General features: G+C 48.8%; 11 non-coding genes across 11 annotated transcripts; all 11 read left to right on the top strand.

Annotated features, from left to right (window-relative positions):
* Window positions 1-485: 485 nt before the first annotated feature.
* LOC126213931 (5S ribosomal RNA) lies at window positions 486-604 on the top strand. The gene has a single exon (XR_007541565.1). It is a non-coding gene; the product is annotated as a 5S ribosomal RNA (ribosomal RNA).
* Window positions 605-1,780: 1,176 nt separating this feature from the next.
* On the top strand, window positions 1,781-1,899 carry LOC126213930 (5S ribosomal RNA). Its single transcript, XR_007541564.1, has one exon. It is a non-coding gene; the product is annotated as a 5S ribosomal RNA (ribosomal RNA).
* A 1,176-nt stretch (window positions 1,900-3,075) lies between these two features.
* Window positions 3,076-3,194, top strand: LOC126213929 (5S ribosomal RNA). Its single transcript, XR_007541563.1, has one exon. It is a non-coding gene; the product is annotated as a 5S ribosomal RNA (ribosomal RNA).
* Window positions 3,195-4,371: 1,177 nt separating this feature from the next.
* LOC126213787 (5S ribosomal RNA) lies at window positions 4,372-4,490 on the top strand. The gene has a single exon (XR_007541434.1). It is a non-coding gene; the product is annotated as a 5S ribosomal RNA (ribosomal RNA).
* Window positions 4,491-5,667: 1,177 nt separating this feature from the next.
* Window positions 5,668-5,786, top strand: LOC126213786 (5S ribosomal RNA). Its single transcript, XR_007541433.1, has one exon. It is a non-coding gene; the product is annotated as a 5S ribosomal RNA (ribosomal RNA).
* Window positions 5,787-6,963: 1,177 nt separating this feature from the next.
* Window positions 6,964-7,082, top strand: LOC126213784 (5S ribosomal RNA). Its single transcript, XR_007541432.1, has one exon. It is a non-coding gene; the product is annotated as a 5S ribosomal RNA (ribosomal RNA).
* A 1,177-nt stretch (window positions 7,083-8,259) lies between these two features.
* Window positions 8,260-8,378, top strand: LOC126213783 (5S ribosomal RNA). The gene has a single exon (XR_007541431.1). It is a non-coding gene; the product is annotated as a 5S ribosomal RNA (ribosomal RNA).
* A 1,178-nt stretch (window positions 8,379-9,556) lies between these two features.
* Window positions 9,557-9,675, top strand: LOC126213782 (5S ribosomal RNA). The gene has a single exon (XR_007541430.1). It is a non-coding gene; the product is annotated as a 5S ribosomal RNA (ribosomal RNA).
* Window positions 9,676-10,852: 1,177 nt separating this feature from the next.
* On the top strand, window positions 10,853-10,971 carry LOC126213781 (5S ribosomal RNA). The gene has a single exon (XR_007541429.1). It is a non-coding gene; the product is annotated as a 5S ribosomal RNA (ribosomal RNA).
* Window positions 10,972-12,354: 1,383 nt separating this feature from the next.
* Window positions 12,355-12,473, top strand: LOC126213780 (5S ribosomal RNA). The gene has a single exon (XR_007541428.1). It is a non-coding gene; the product is annotated as a 5S ribosomal RNA (ribosomal RNA).
* A 1,177-nt stretch (window positions 12,474-13,650) lies between these two features.
* Window positions 13,651-13,769, top strand: LOC126213779 (5S ribosomal RNA). Its single transcript, XR_007541427.1, has one exon. It is a non-coding gene; the product is annotated as a 5S ribosomal RNA (ribosomal RNA).
* Window positions 13,770-14,620: the final 851 nt, after the last annotated feature.

The following is a 14,620-nucleotide window of genomic DNA, read 5'->3' as shown; positions in this document are numbered from 1 at the left end:
CGGCAGCGAGCGGCAGTCGAGCAAAGTCGGGCCAAGTCGGGACGGGGACAGGGATAGGAAAGGTGCGAATGCACTGCCAACTACGCAAACACCCGGTGTGAGGCGAGGAAGCTCACATCGCTACCAGTGGCGCCCTCCAGCACGACACTGCCACACCCCGCACAGACCATACGCCGGTCGGCCGCGCGCCAGCCCCCCGCTGGACACCAGGGACAAGATGCGCCTTCCGCGTGTGTCGAAGGTTGCACGCGACAAGCGAATGACAGGAGGTGCAACGAGCAGCTGCGCGTCTCACACACGCGACGGCGCGCCCGCCAATTCGGCAATCGTTCTGCTGGGACGTCGGGCGCGCACTCCGCGCCGTCCTCGAGGAACTCGCTGTTGCGGAAGGAGGTGCTTTCGTCAAATGCGGCCGAAAACTAACATTTTGTGTGTTGGGAGGAGAGCCGAATGCGAATTCTGCCGTGCGCCTACAGTATATGTGCGCCAACGGCCATACCATGTTAAATACACCGGTTCTCGTCCGATCACCGAAGTTAAGCAACATCGGGCCCGGTTAGTACTTTGATGGGTGACCGCCTGGGAACATCGGGTGCTGTTGGCTCTCCCTTCTTTTTTTTTCCTTTTTATGTCGCTACTCCTGCCAGCCCTCTCGCCATACTACCCTTCCGTTAAAAAAAAATAAAAAATAAAAAAAACAAAAAAAGCAAAAAACAAAAAAATGAAAAATAAATAAATAAAAAATAAATTAAAAAAAGAAAAAAGGTGCTGTTGGCTCACCTTCCTTTTTTTTCCTTTTTATGTCGCTACTCCTGCCAGCCCTCTTGCCATACTACCCTTCTGTTGTGACAAAGACGTTTCCTTAAGCATTTTAAACTACTGTAATGGTGCGAAAACAAAAATAAAATAAAATAAAATAAATATGAGCCAATAAAAATGGTACTTTTGGCTCCCCTGCATTTTTGCTTTTTAAGTCGCTATCCTGCCAGCAGTCGTTTCATACTACCTTTCTGTCATGACAAAGATGCTTTCTTAAGCATTTTAAACTAATGCAACGGTACGATAATGCGGTAATTAACTCAGTTTGAGGGAGAATGTGCTAACGAAGTTTGCCGGGAAGTCTTTGAAAACGATAAAACAGCACGAATCTGCCCTGAAATGCGTCAGCGCCTATTGTTGTGCTGCACCGTAAAGTTCCAAATTTGATTTGTAATCATAAATTTTTTCTTTAGTCGCGTCGTCTAGTCCCGCAGACGTTTGTCGTGCTTGCGCCGTCATATGGACCACGACCCGAGCGGCAGCGAGCGGCAGTCGAGCAAAGTCGGGCCAAGTCGGGACGGGGACAGGGATAGGAAAGGTGCGAATGCACTGCCAACTACGCAAACACCCGGTGTGAGGCGAGGAAGCTCACATCGCTACCAGTGGCGCCCTCCAGCACGACACTGCCACACCCCGCACAGACCATACGCCGGTCGGCCGCGCGCCAGCCCCCCGCTGGACACCAGGGACAAGATGCGCCTTCCGCGTGTGTCGAAGGTTGCACGCGACAAGCGAATGACAGGAGGTGCAACGAGCAGCTGCGCGTCTCACACACGCGACGGCGCGCCCGCCAATTCGGCAATCGTTCTGCTGGGACGTCGGGCGCGCACTCCGCGCCGTCCTCGAGGAACTCGCTGTTGCGGAAGGAGGTGCTTTCGTCAAATGCGGCCGAAAACTAACATTTTGTGTGTTGGGAGGAGAGCCGAATGCGAATTCTGCCGTGCGCCTACAGTATATGTGCGCCAACGGCCATACCATGTTAAATACACCGGTTCTCGTCCGATCACCGAAGTTAAGCAACATCGGGCCCGGTTAGTACTTTGATGGGTGACCGCCTGGGAACATCGGGTGCTGTTGGCTCTCCCTTCTTTTTTTTTCCTTTTTATGTCGCTACTCCTGCCAGCCCTCTCGCCATACTACCCTTCCGTTAAAAAAAAATAAAAAATAAAAAAAACAAAAAAAGCAAAAAACAAAAAAATGAAAAATAAATAAATAAAAAATAAATTAAAAAAAGAAAAAAGGTGCTGTTGGCTCACCTTCCTTTTTTTTCCTTTTTATGTCGCTACTCCTGCCAGCCCTCTTGCCATACTACCCTTCTGTTGTGACAAAGACGTTTCCTTAAGCATTTTAAACTACTGTAATGGTGCGAAAACAAAAATAAAATAAAATAAAATAAATATGAGCCAATAAAAATGGTACTTTTGGCTCCCCTGCATTTTTGCTTTTTAAGTCGCTATCCTGCCAGCAGTCGTTTCATACTACCTTTCTGTCATGACAAAGATGCTTTCTTAAGCATTTTAAACTAATGCAACGGTACGATAATGCGGTAATTAACTCAGTTTGAGGGAGAATGTGCTAACGAAGTTTGCCGGGAAGTCTTTGAAAACGATAAAACAGCACGAATCTGCCCTGAAATGCGTCAGCGCCTATTGTTGTGCTGCACCGTAAAGTTCCAAATTTGATTTGTAATCATAAATTTTTTCTTTAGTCGCGTCGTCTAGTCCCGCAGACGTTTGTCGTGCTTGCGCCGTCATATGGACCACGACCCGAGCGGCAGCGAGCGGCAGTCGAGCAAAGTCGGGCCAAGTCGGGACGGGGACAGGGATAGGAAAGGTGCGAATGCACTGCCAACTACGCAAACACCCGGTGTGAGGCGAGGAAGCTCACATCGCTACCAGTGGCGCCCTCCAGCACGACACTGCCACACCCCGCACAGACCATACGCCGGTCGGCCGCGCGCCAGCCCCCCGCTGGACACCAGGGACAAGATGCGCCTTCCGCGTGTGTCGAAGGTTGCACGCGACAAGCGAATGACAGGAGGTGCAACGAGCAGCTGCGCGTCTCACACACGCGACGGCGCGCCCGCCAATTCGGCAATCGTTCTGCTGGGACGTCGGGCGCGCACTCCGCGCCGTCCTCGAGGAACTCGCTGTTGCGGAAGGAGGTGCTTTCGTCAAATGCGGCCGAAAACTAACATTTTGTGTGTTGGGAGGAGAGCCGAATGCGAATTCTGCCGTGCGCCTACAGTATATGTGCGCCAACGGCCATACCATGTTAAATACACCGGTTCTCGTCCGATCACCGAAGTTAAGCAACATCGGGCCCGGTTAGTACTTTGATGGGTGACCGCCTGGGAACATCGGGTGCTGTTGGCTCTCCCTTCTTTTTTTTTCCTTTTTATGTCGCTACTCCTGCCAGCCCTCTCGCCATACTACCCTTCCGTTAAAAAAAAATAAAAAATAAAAAAAACAAAAAAAGCAAAAAACAAAAAAATGAAAAATAAATAAATAAAAAATAAATTAAAAAAAGAAAAAAGGTGCTGTTGGCTCACCTTCCTTTTTTTTTCCTTTTTATGTCGCTACTCCTGCCAGCCCTCTTGCCATACTACCCTTCTGTTGTGACAAAGACGTTTCCTTAAGCATTTTAAACTACTGTAATGGTGCGAAAACAAAAATAAAATAAAATAAAATAAATATGAGCCAATAAAAATGGTACTTTTGGCTCCCCTGCATTTTTGCTTTTTAAGTCGCTATCCTGCCAGCAGTCGTTTCATACTACCTTTCTGTCATGACAAAGATGCTTTCTTAAGCATTTTAAACTAATGCAACGGTACGATAATGCGGTAATTAACTCAGTTTGAGGGAGAATGTGCTAACGAAGTTTGCCGGGAAGTCTTTGAAAACGATAAAACAGCACGAATCTGCCCTGAAATGCGTCAGCGCCTATTGTTGTGCTGCACCGTAAAGTTCCAAATTTGATTTGTAATCATAAATTTTTTCTTTAGTCGCGTCGTCTAGTCCCGCAGACGTTTGTCGTGCTTGCGCCGTCATATGGACCACGACCCGAGCGGCAGCGAGCGGCAGTCGAGCAAAGTCGGGCCAAGTCGGGACGGGGACAGGGATAGGAAAGGTGCGAATGCACTGCCAACTACGCAAACACCCGGTGTGAGGCGAGGAAGCTCACATCGCTACCAGTGGCGCCCTCCAGCACGACACTGCCACACCCCGCACAGACCATACGCCGGTCGGCCGCGCGCCAGCCCCCCGCTGGACACCAGGGACAAGATGCGCCTTCCGCGTGTGTCGAAGGTTGCACGCGACAAGCGAATGACAGGAGGTGCAACGAGCAGCTGCGCGTCTCACACACGCGACGGCGCGCCCGCCAATTCGGCAATCGTTCTGCTGGGACGTCGGGCGCGCACTCCGCGCCGTCCTCGAGGAACTCGCTGTTGCGGAAGGAGGTGCTTTCGTCAAATGCGGCCGAAAACTAACATTTTGTGTGTTGGGAGGAGAGCCGAATGCGAATTCTGCCGTGCGCCTACAGTACATGTGCGCCAACGGCCATACCATGTTAAATACACCGGTTCTCGTCCGATCACCGAAGTTAAGCAACATCGGGCCCGGTTAGTACTTGGATGGGTGACCGCCTGGGAACATCGGGTGCTGTTGGCTCTCCCTTCTTTTTTTTTCCTTTTTATGTCGCTACTCCTGCCAGCCCTCTCGCCATACTACCCTTCCGTTAAAAAAAAATAAAAAATAAAAAAAACAAAAAAAGCAAAAAACAAAAAAAAGAAAAAATAAATAAATAAAAAATAAATTAAAAAAAGAAAAAAGGTGCTGTTGGCTCACCTTCCTTTTTTTTCCTTTTTATGTCGCTACTCCTGCCAGCCCTCTTGCCATACTACCCTTCTGTTGTGACAAAGACGTTTCCTTAAGCATTTTAAACTACTGTAATGGTGCGAAAACAAAAATAAAATAAAATAAAATAAATATGAGCCAATAAAAATGGTACTTTTGGCTCCCCTGCATTTTTGCTTTTTAAGTCGCTATCCTGCCAGCAGTCGTTTCATACTACCTTTCTGTCATGACAAAGATGCTTTCTTAAGCATTTTAAACTAATGCAACGGTACGATAATGCGGTAATTAACTCAGTTTGAGGGAGAATGTGCTAACGAAGTTTGCCGGGAAGTCTTTGAAAACGATAAAACAGCACGAATCTGCCCTGAAATGCGTCAGCGCCTATTGTTGTGCTGCACCGTAAAGTTCCAAATTTGATTTGTAATCATAAATTTTTTCTTTAGTCGCGTCGTCTAGTCCCGCAGACGTTTGTCGTGCTTGCGCCGTCATATGGACCACGACCCGAGCGGCAGCGAGCGGCAGTCGAGCAAAGTCGGGCCAAGTCGGGACGGGGACAGGGATAGGAAAGGTGCGAATGCACTGCCAACTACGCAAACACCCGGTGTGAGGCGAGGAAGCTCACATCGCTACCAGTGGCGCCCTCCAGCACGACACTGCCACACCCCGCACAGACCATACGCCGGTCGGCCGCGCGCCAGCCCCCCGCTGGACACCAGGGACAAGATGCGCCTTCCGCGTGTGTCGAAGGTTGCACGCGACAAGCGAATGACAGGAGGTGCAACGAGCAGCTGCGCGTCTCACACACGCGACGGCGCGCCCGCCAATTCGGCAATCGTTCTGCTGGGACGTCGGGCGCGCACTCCGCGCCGTCCTCGAGGAACTCGCTGTTGCGGAAGGAGGTGCTTTCGTCAAATGCGGCCGAAAACTAACATTTTGTGTGTTGGGAGGAGAGCCGAATGCGAATTCTGCCGTGCGCCTACAGTATATGTGCGCCAACGGCCATACCATGTTAAATACACCGGTTCTCGTCCGATCACCGAAGTTAAGCAACATCGGGCCCGGTTAGTACTTGGATGGGTGACCGCCTGGGAACATCGGGTGCTGTTGGCTCTCCCTTCTTTTTTTTTCCTTTTTATGTCGCTACTCCTGCCAGCCCTCTCGCCATACTACCCTTCCGTTAAAAAAAAATAAAAAATAAAAAAAACAAAAAAAGCAAAAAACAAAAAAATGAAAAAATAAATAAATAAAAAATAAATTAAAAAAAGAAAAAAGGTGCTGTTGGCTCACCTTCCTTTTTTTTCCTTTTTATGTCGCTACTCCTGCCAGCCCTCTTGCCATACTACCCTTCTGTTGTGACAAAGACGTTTCCTTAAGCATTTTAAACTACTGTAATGGTGCGAAAACAAAAATAAAATAAAATAAAATAAATATGAGCCAATAAAAATGGTACTTTTGGCTCCCCTGCATTTTTGCTTTTTAAGTCGCTATCCTGCCAGCAGTCGTTTCATACTACCTTTCTGTCATGACAAAGATGCTTTCTTAAGCATTTTAAACTAATGCAACGGTACGATAATGCGGTAATTAACTCAGTTTGAGGGAGAATGTGCTAACGAAGTTTGCCGGGAAGTCTTTGAAAACGATAAAACAGCACGAATCTGCCCTGAAATGCGTCAGCGCCTATTGTTGTGCTGCACCGTAAAGTTCCAAATTTGATTTGTAATCATAAATTTTTTCTTTAGTCGCGTCGTCTAGTCCCGCAGACGTTTGTCGTGCTTGCGCCGTCATATGGACCACGACCCGAGCGGCAGCGAGCGGCAGTCGAGCAAAGTCGGGCCAAGTCGGGACGGGGACAGGGATAGGAAAGGTGCGAATGCACTGCCAACTACGCAAACACCCGGTGTGAGGCGAGGAAGCTCACATCGCTACCAGTGGCGCCCTCCAGCACGACACTGCCACACCCCGCACAGACCATACGCCGGTCGGCCGCGCGCCAGCCCCCCGCTGGACACCAGGGACAAGATGCGCCTTCCGCGTGTGTCGAAGGTTGCACGCGACAAGCGAATGACAGGAGGTGCAACGAGCAGCTGCGCGTCTCACACACGCGACGGCGCGCCCGCCAATTCGGCAATCGTTCTGCTGGGACGTCGGGCGCGCACTCCGCGCCGTCCTCGAGGAACTCGCTGTTGCGGAAGGAGGTGCTTTCGTCAAATGCGGCCGAAAACTAACATTTTGTGTGTTGGGAGGAGAGCCGAATGCGAATTCTGCCGTGCGCCTACAGTATATGTGCGCCAACGGCCATACCATGTTAAATACACCGGTTCTCGTCCGATCACCGAAGTTAAGCAACATCGGGCCCGGTTAGTACTTGGATGGGTGACCGCCTGGGAACATCGGGTGCTGTTGGCTCTCCCTTCTTTTTTTTTCCTTTTTATGTCGCTACTCCTGCCAGCCCTCTCGCCATACTACCCTTCCGTTAAAAAAAAATAAAAAATAAAAAAAACAAAAAAAGCAAAAAACAAAAAAATGAAAAAATAAATAAATAAAAAATAAATTAAAAAAAGAAAAAAGGTGCTGTTGGCTCACCTTCCTTTTTTTTCCTTTTTATGTCGCTACTCCTGCCAGCCCTCTTGCCATACTACCCTTCTGTTGTGACAAAGACGTTTCCTTAAGCATTTTAAACTACTGTAATGGTGCGAAAACAAAAATAAAATAAAATAAAATAAATATGAGCCAATAAAAATGGTACTTTTGGCTCCCCTGCATTTTTGCTTTTTAAGTCGCTATCCTGCCAGCAGTCGTTTCATACTACCTTTCTGTCATGACAAAGATGCTTTCTTAAGCATTTTAAACTAATGCAACGGTACGATAATGCGGTAATTAACTCAGTTTGAGGGAGAATGTGCTAACGAAGTTTGCCGGGAAGTCTTTGAAAACGATAAAACAGCACGAATCTGCCCTGAAATGCGTCAGCGCCTATTGTTGTGCTGCACCGTAAAGTTCCAAATTTGATTTGTAATCATAAATTTTTTCTTTAGTCGCGTCGTCTAGTCCCGCAGACGTTTGTCGTGCTTGCGCCGTCATATGGACCACGACCCGAGCGGCAGCGAGCGGCAGTCGAGCAAAGTCGGGCCAAGTCGGGACGGGGACAGGGATAGGAAAGGTGCGAATGCACTGCCAACTACGCAAACACCCGGTGTGAGGCGAGGAAGCTCACATCGCTACCAGTGGCGCCCTCCAGCACGACACTGCCACACCCCGCACAGACCATACGCCGGTCGGCCGCGCGCCAGCCCCCCGCTGGACACCAGGGACAAGATGCGCCTTCCGCGTGTGTCGAAGGTTGCACGCGACAAGCGAATGACAGGAGGTGCAACGAGCAGCTGCGCGTCTCACACACGCGACGGCGCGCCCGCCAATTCGGCAATCGTTCTGCTGGGACGTCGGGCGCGCACTCCGCGCCGTCCTCGAGGAACTCGCTGTTGCGGAAGGAGGTGCTTTCGTCAAATGCGGCCGAAAACTAACATTTTGTGTGTTGGGAGGAGAGCCGAATGCGAATTCTGCCGTGCGCCTACAGTATATGTGCGCCAACGGCCATACCATGTTAAATACACCGGTTCTCGTCCGATCACCGAAGTTAAGCAACATCGGGCCCGGTTAGTACTTGGATGGGTGACCGCCTGGGAACATCGGGTGCTGTTGGCTCTCCCTTCTTTTTTTTTCCTTTTTATGTCGCTACTCCTGCCAGCCCTCTCGCCATACTACCCTTCCGTTAAAAAAAAATAAAAAATAAAAAAAACAAAAAAAGCAAAAAACAAAAAAATGAAAAAATAAATAAATAAAAAATAAATTAAAAAAAGAAAAAAGGTGCTGTTGGCTCACCTTCCTTTTTTTTTCCTTTTTATGTCGCTACTCCTGCCAGCCCTCTTGCCATACTACCCTTCTGTTGTGACAAAGACGTTTCCTTAAGCATTTTAAACTACTGTAATGGTGCGAAAACAAAAATAAAATAAAATAAAATAAATATGAGCCAATAAAAATGGTACTTTTGGCTCCCCTGCATTTTTGCTTTTTAAGTCGCTATCCTGCCAGCAGTCGTTTCATACTACCTTTCTGTCATGACAAAGATGCTTTCTTAAGCATTTTAAACTAATGCAACGGTACGATAATGCGGTAATTAACTCAGTTTGAGGGAGAATGTGCTAACGAAGTTTGCCGGGAAGTCTTTGAAAACGATAAAACAGCACGAATCTGCCCTGAAATGCGTCAGCGCCTATTGTTGTGCTGCACCGTAAAGTTCCAAATTTGATTTGTAATCATAAATTTTTTCTTTAGTCGCGTCGTCTAGTCCCGCAGACGTTTGTCGTGCTTGCGCCGTCATATGGACCACGACCCGAGCGGCAGCGAGCGGCAGTCGAGCAAAGTCGGGCCAAGTCGGGACGGGGACAGGGATAGGAAAGGTGCGAATGCACTGCCAACTACGCAAACACCCGGTGTGAGGCGAGGAAGCTCACATCGCTACCAGTGGCGCCCTCCAGCACGACACTGCCACACCCCGCACAGACCATACGCCGGTCGGCCGCGCGCCAGCCCCCCGCTGGACACCAGGGACAAGATGCGCCTTCCGCGTGTGTCGAAGGTTGCACGCGACAAGCGAATGACAGGAGGTGCAACGAGCAGCTGCGCGTCTCACACACGCGACGGCGCGCCCGCCAATTCGGCAATCGTTCTGCTGGGACGTCGGGCGCGCACTCCGCGCCGTCCTCGAGGAACTCGCTGTTGCGGAAGGAGGTGCTTTCGTCAAATGCGGCCGAAAACTAACATTTTGTGTGTTGGGAGGAGAGCCGAATGCGAATTCTGCCGTGCGCCTACAGTACATGTGCGCCAACGGCCATACCATGTTAAATACACCGGTTCTCGTCCGATCACCGAAGTTAAGCAACATCGGGCCCGGTTAGTACTTGGATGGGTGACCGCCTGGGAACATCGGGTGCTGTTGGCTCTCCCTTCTTTTTTTTTCCTTTTTATGTCGCTACTCCTGCCAGCCCTCTCGCCATACTACCCTTCCGTTAAAAAAAAATAAAAAATAAAAAAAACAAAAAAAGCAAAAAACAAAAAAAAGAAAAAATAAATAAATAAAAAATAAATTAAAAAAAGAAAAAAGGTGCTGTTGGCTCACCTTCCTTTTTTTTCCTTTTTATGTCGCTACTCCTGCCAGCCCTCTTGCCATACTACCCTTCTGTTGTGACAAAGACGTTTCCTTAAGCATTTTAAACTACTGTAATGGTGCGAAAACAAAAATAAAATAAAATAAAATAAATATGAGCCAATAAAAATGGTACTTTTGGCTCCCCTGCATTTTTGCTTTTTAAGTCGCTATCCTGCCAGCAGTCGTTTCATACTACCTTTCTGTCATGACAAAGATGCTTTCTTAAGCATTTTAAACTAATGCAACGGTACGATAATGCGGTAATTAACTCAGTTTGAGGGAGAATGTGCTAACGAAGTTTGCCGGGAAGTCTTTGAAAACGATAAAACAGCACGAATCTGCCCTGAAATGCGTCAGCGCCTATTGTTGTGCTGCACCGTAAAGTTCCAAATTTGATTTGTAATCATAAATTTTTTCTTTAGTCGCGTCGTCTAGTCCCGCAGACGTTTGTCGTGCTTGCGCCGTCATATGGACCACGACCCGAGCGGCAGCGAGCGGCAGTCGAGCAAAGTCGGGCCAAGTCGGGACGGGGACAGGGATAGGAAAGGTGCGAATGCACTGCCAACTACGCAAACACCCGGTGTGAGGCGAGGAAGCTCACATCGCTACCAGTGGCGCCCTCCAGCACGACACTGCCACACCCCGCACAGACCATACGCCGGTCGGCCGCGCGCCAGCCCCCCGCTGGACACCAGGGACAAGATGCGCCTTCCGCGTGTGTCGAAGGTTGCACGCGACAAGCGAATGACAGGAGGTGCAACGAGCAGCTGCGCGTCTCACACACGCGACGGCGCGCCCGCCAATTCGGCAATCGTTCTGCTGGGACGTCGGGCGCGCACTCCGCGCCGTCCTCGAGGAACTCGCTGTTGCGGAAGGAGGTGCTTTCGTCAAATGCGGCCGAAAACTAACATTTTGTGTGTTGGGAGGAGAGCCGAATGCGAATTCTGCCGTGCGCCTACAGTATATGTGCGCCAACGGCCATACCATGTTAAATACACCGGTTCTCGTCCGATCACCGAAGTTAAGCAACATCGGGCCCGGTTAGTACTTGGATGGGTGACCGCCTGGGAACATCGGGTGCTGTTGGCTCTCCCTTCTTTTTTTTTCCTTTTTATGTCGCTACTCCTGCCAGCCCTCTCGCCATACTACCCTTCCGTTAAAAAAAATAAAAAATAAAAAAAACAAAAAAAGCAAAAAACAAAAAAATGAAAAAATAAATAAATAAAAAATAAATTAAAAAAAAGAAAAAAGGTGCTGTTGGCTCACCTTCCTTTTTTTTCCTTTTTATGTCGCTACTCCTGCCAGCCCTCTTGCCATACTACCCTTCTGTTGTGACAAAGACGTTTCCTTAAGCATTTTAAACTACTGTAATGGTGCGAAAACAAAAATAAAATAAAATAAAATAAATATGAGCCAATAAAAATGGTACTTTTGGCTCCCCTGCATTTTTGCTTTTTAAGTCGCTATCCTGCCAGCAGTCGTTTCATACTACCTTTCTGTCATGACAAAGATGCTTTCTTAAGCATTTTAAACTAATGCAACGGTACGATAATGCGGTAATTAACTCAGTTTGAGGGAGAATGTGCTAACGAAGTTTGCCGGGAAGTCTTTGAAAACGATAAAACAGCACGAATCTGCCCTGAAATGCGTCAGCGCCTATTGTTGTGCTGCACCGTAAAGTTCCAAATTTGATTTGTAATCATAAATTTTTTCTTTAGTCGCGTCGTCTAGTCCCGCAGACGTTTGTCGTGCTTGCGCCGTCATATGGACCACGACCCGAGCGGCAGCGAGCGGCAGTCGAGCAAAGTCGGGCCAAGTCGGGACGGGGACAGGGATAGGAAAGGTGCGAATGCACTGCCAACTACGCAAACACCCGGTGTGAGGCGAGGAAGCTCACATCGCTACCAGTGGCGCCCTCCAGCACGACACTGCCACACCCCGCACAGACCATACGCCGGTCGGCCGCGCGCCAGCCCCCCGCTGGACACCAGGGACAAGATGCGCCTTCCGCGTGTGTCGAAGGTTGCACGCGACAAGCGAATGACAGGAGGTGCAACGAGCAGCTGCGCGTCTCACACACGCGACGGCGCGCCCGCCAATTCGGCAATCGTTCTGCTGGGACGTCGGGCGCGCACTCCGCGCCGTCCTCGAGGAACTCGCTGTTGGCCGGCCGTGGTGGTCTAGCGGTTCTGGCGCTGCAGTCCGGAACCGCGGGACTGCTACGGTCGCAGGTTCGAATCCTGCCTCGGGCATGGGTGTGTGTGATGTCCTTAGGTTAGTTAGGTTTAAGTAGTTCTAAGTTCTAGGGGACTTATGACCTAAGATGTTGAGTCCCATAGTGCTCAGAGCCAGCCATTTGAACTCGCTGTTGCGGAAGGAGGTGCTTTCGTCAAATGCGGCCGAAAACTAACATTTTGTGTGTTGGGAGGAGAGCCGAATGCGAATTCTGCCGTGCGCCTACAGTATATGTGCGCCAACGGCCATACCATGTTAAATACACCGGTTCTCGTCCGATCACCGAAGTTAAGCAACATCGGGCCCGGTTAGTACTTGGATGGGTGACCGCCTGGGAACATCGGGTGCTGTTGGCTCTCCCTTCTTTTTTTTTCCTTTTTATGTCGCTACTCCTGCCAGCCCTCTCGCCATACTACCCTTCCGTTAAAAAAAAATAAAAAATAAAAAAAACAAAAAAAGCAAAAAACAAAAAAATGAAAAAATAAATAAATAAAAAATAAATTAAAAAAAGAAAAAAGGTGCTGTTGGCTCACCTTCCTTTTTTTTCCTTTTTATGTCGCTACTCCTGCCAGCCCTCTTGCCATACTACCCTTCTGTTGTGACAAAGACGTTTCCTTAAGCATTTTAAACTACTGTAATGGTGCGAAAACAAAAATAAAATAAAATAAAATAAATATGAGCCAATAAAAATGGTACTTTTGGCTCCCCTGCATTTTTGCTTTTTAAGTCGCTATCCTGCCAGCAGTCGTTTCATACTACCTTTCTGTCATGACAAAGATGCTTTCTTAAGCATTTTAAACTAATGCAACGGTACGATAATGCGGTAATTAACTCAGTTTGAGGGAGAATGTGCTAACGAAGTTTGCCGGGAAGTCTTTGAAAACGATAAAACAGCACGAATCTGCCCTGAAATGCGTCAGCGCCTATTGTTGTGCTGCACCGTAAAGTTCCAAATTTGATTTGTAATCATAAATTTTTTCTTTAGTCGCGTCGTCTAGTCCCGCAGACGTTTGTCGTGCTTGCGCCGTCATATGGACCACGACCCGAGCGGCAGCGAGCGGCAGTCGAGCAAAGTCGGGCCAAGTCGGGACGGGGACAGGGATAGGAAAGGTGCGAATGCACTGCCAACTACGCAAACACCCGGTGTGAGGCGAGGAAGCTCACATCGCTACCAGTGGCGCCCTCCAGCACGACACTGCCACACCCCGCACAGACCATACGCCGGTCGGCCGCGCGCCAGCCCCCCGCTGGACACCAGGGACAAGATGCGCCTTCCGCGTGTGTCGAAGGTTGCACGCGACAAGCGAATGACAGGAGGTGCAACGAACAGCTGCGCGTCTCACACACGCGACGGCGCGCCCGCCAATTCGGCAATCGTTCTGCTGGGACGTCGGGCGCGCACTCCGCGCCGTCCTCGAGGAACTCGCTGTTGCGGAAGGAGGTGCTTTCGTCAAATGCGGCCGAAAACTAACATTTTGTGTGTTGGGAGGAGAGCCGAATGCGAATTCTGCCGTGCGCCTACAGTATATGTGCGCCAACGGCCATACCATGTTAAATACACCGGTTCTCGTCCGATCACCGAAGTTAAGCAACATCGGGCCCGGTTAGTACTTGGATGGGTGACCGCCTGGGAACATCGGGTGCTGTTGGCTCTCCCTTCTTTTTTTTTCCTTTTTATGTCGCTACTCCTGCCAGCCCTCTCGCCATACTACCCTTCCGTTAAAAAAAATAAAAAATAAAAAAAAACAAAAAAAGCAAAAAACAAAAAAATGAAAAAATAAATAAATAAAAAATAAATTAAAAAAAAGAAAAAAGGTGCTGTTGGCTCACCTTCCTTTTTTTTCCTTTTTATGTCGCTACTCCTGCCAGCCCTCTTGCCATACTACCCTTCTGTTGTGACAAAGACGTTTCCTTAAGCATTTTAAACTACTGTAATGGTGCGAAAACAAAAATAAAATAAAATAAAATAAATATGAGCCAATAAAAATGGTACTTTTGGCTCCCCTGCATTTTTGCTTTTTAAGTCGCTATCCTGCCAGCAGTCGTTTCATACTACCTTTCTGTCATGACAAAGATGCTTTCTTAAGCATTTTAAACTAATGCAACGGTACGATAATGCGGTAATTAACTCAGTTTGAGGGAGAATGTGCTAACGAAGTTTGCCGGGAAGTCTTTGAAAACGATAAAACAGCACGAATCTGCCCTGAAATGCGTCAGCGCCTATTGTTGTGCTGCACCGTAAAGTTCCAAATTTGATTTGTAATCATAAATTTTTTCTTTAGTCGCGTTGTCTAGTCCCGCAGACGTTTGTCGTGCTTGCGCCGTCATATGGACCACGACCCGAGCGGCAGCGAGCGGCAGTCGAGCAAAGTCGGGCCAAGTCGGGACGGGGACAGGGATAGGAAAGGTGCGAATGCACTGCCAACTACGCAAACACCCGGTGTGAGGCGAGGAAGCTCACATCGCTACCAGTGGCGCCCTCCAGCACGACACTGCCACACCC

This window comes from Schistocerca nitens, chromosome 11, assembly GCF_023898315.1.
Source record: "Schistocerca nitens isolate TAMUIC-IGC-003100 chromosome 11, iqSchNite1.1, whole genome shotgun sequence".
Lineage (NCBI taxonomy): Eukaryota > Metazoa > Arthropoda > Insecta > Orthoptera > Acrididae > Schistocerca > Schistocerca nitens.
The sequence above is the reverse complement of the archived record's forward strand: the minus strand, read 5'-3'. Positions and strand labels throughout refer to the sequence as shown.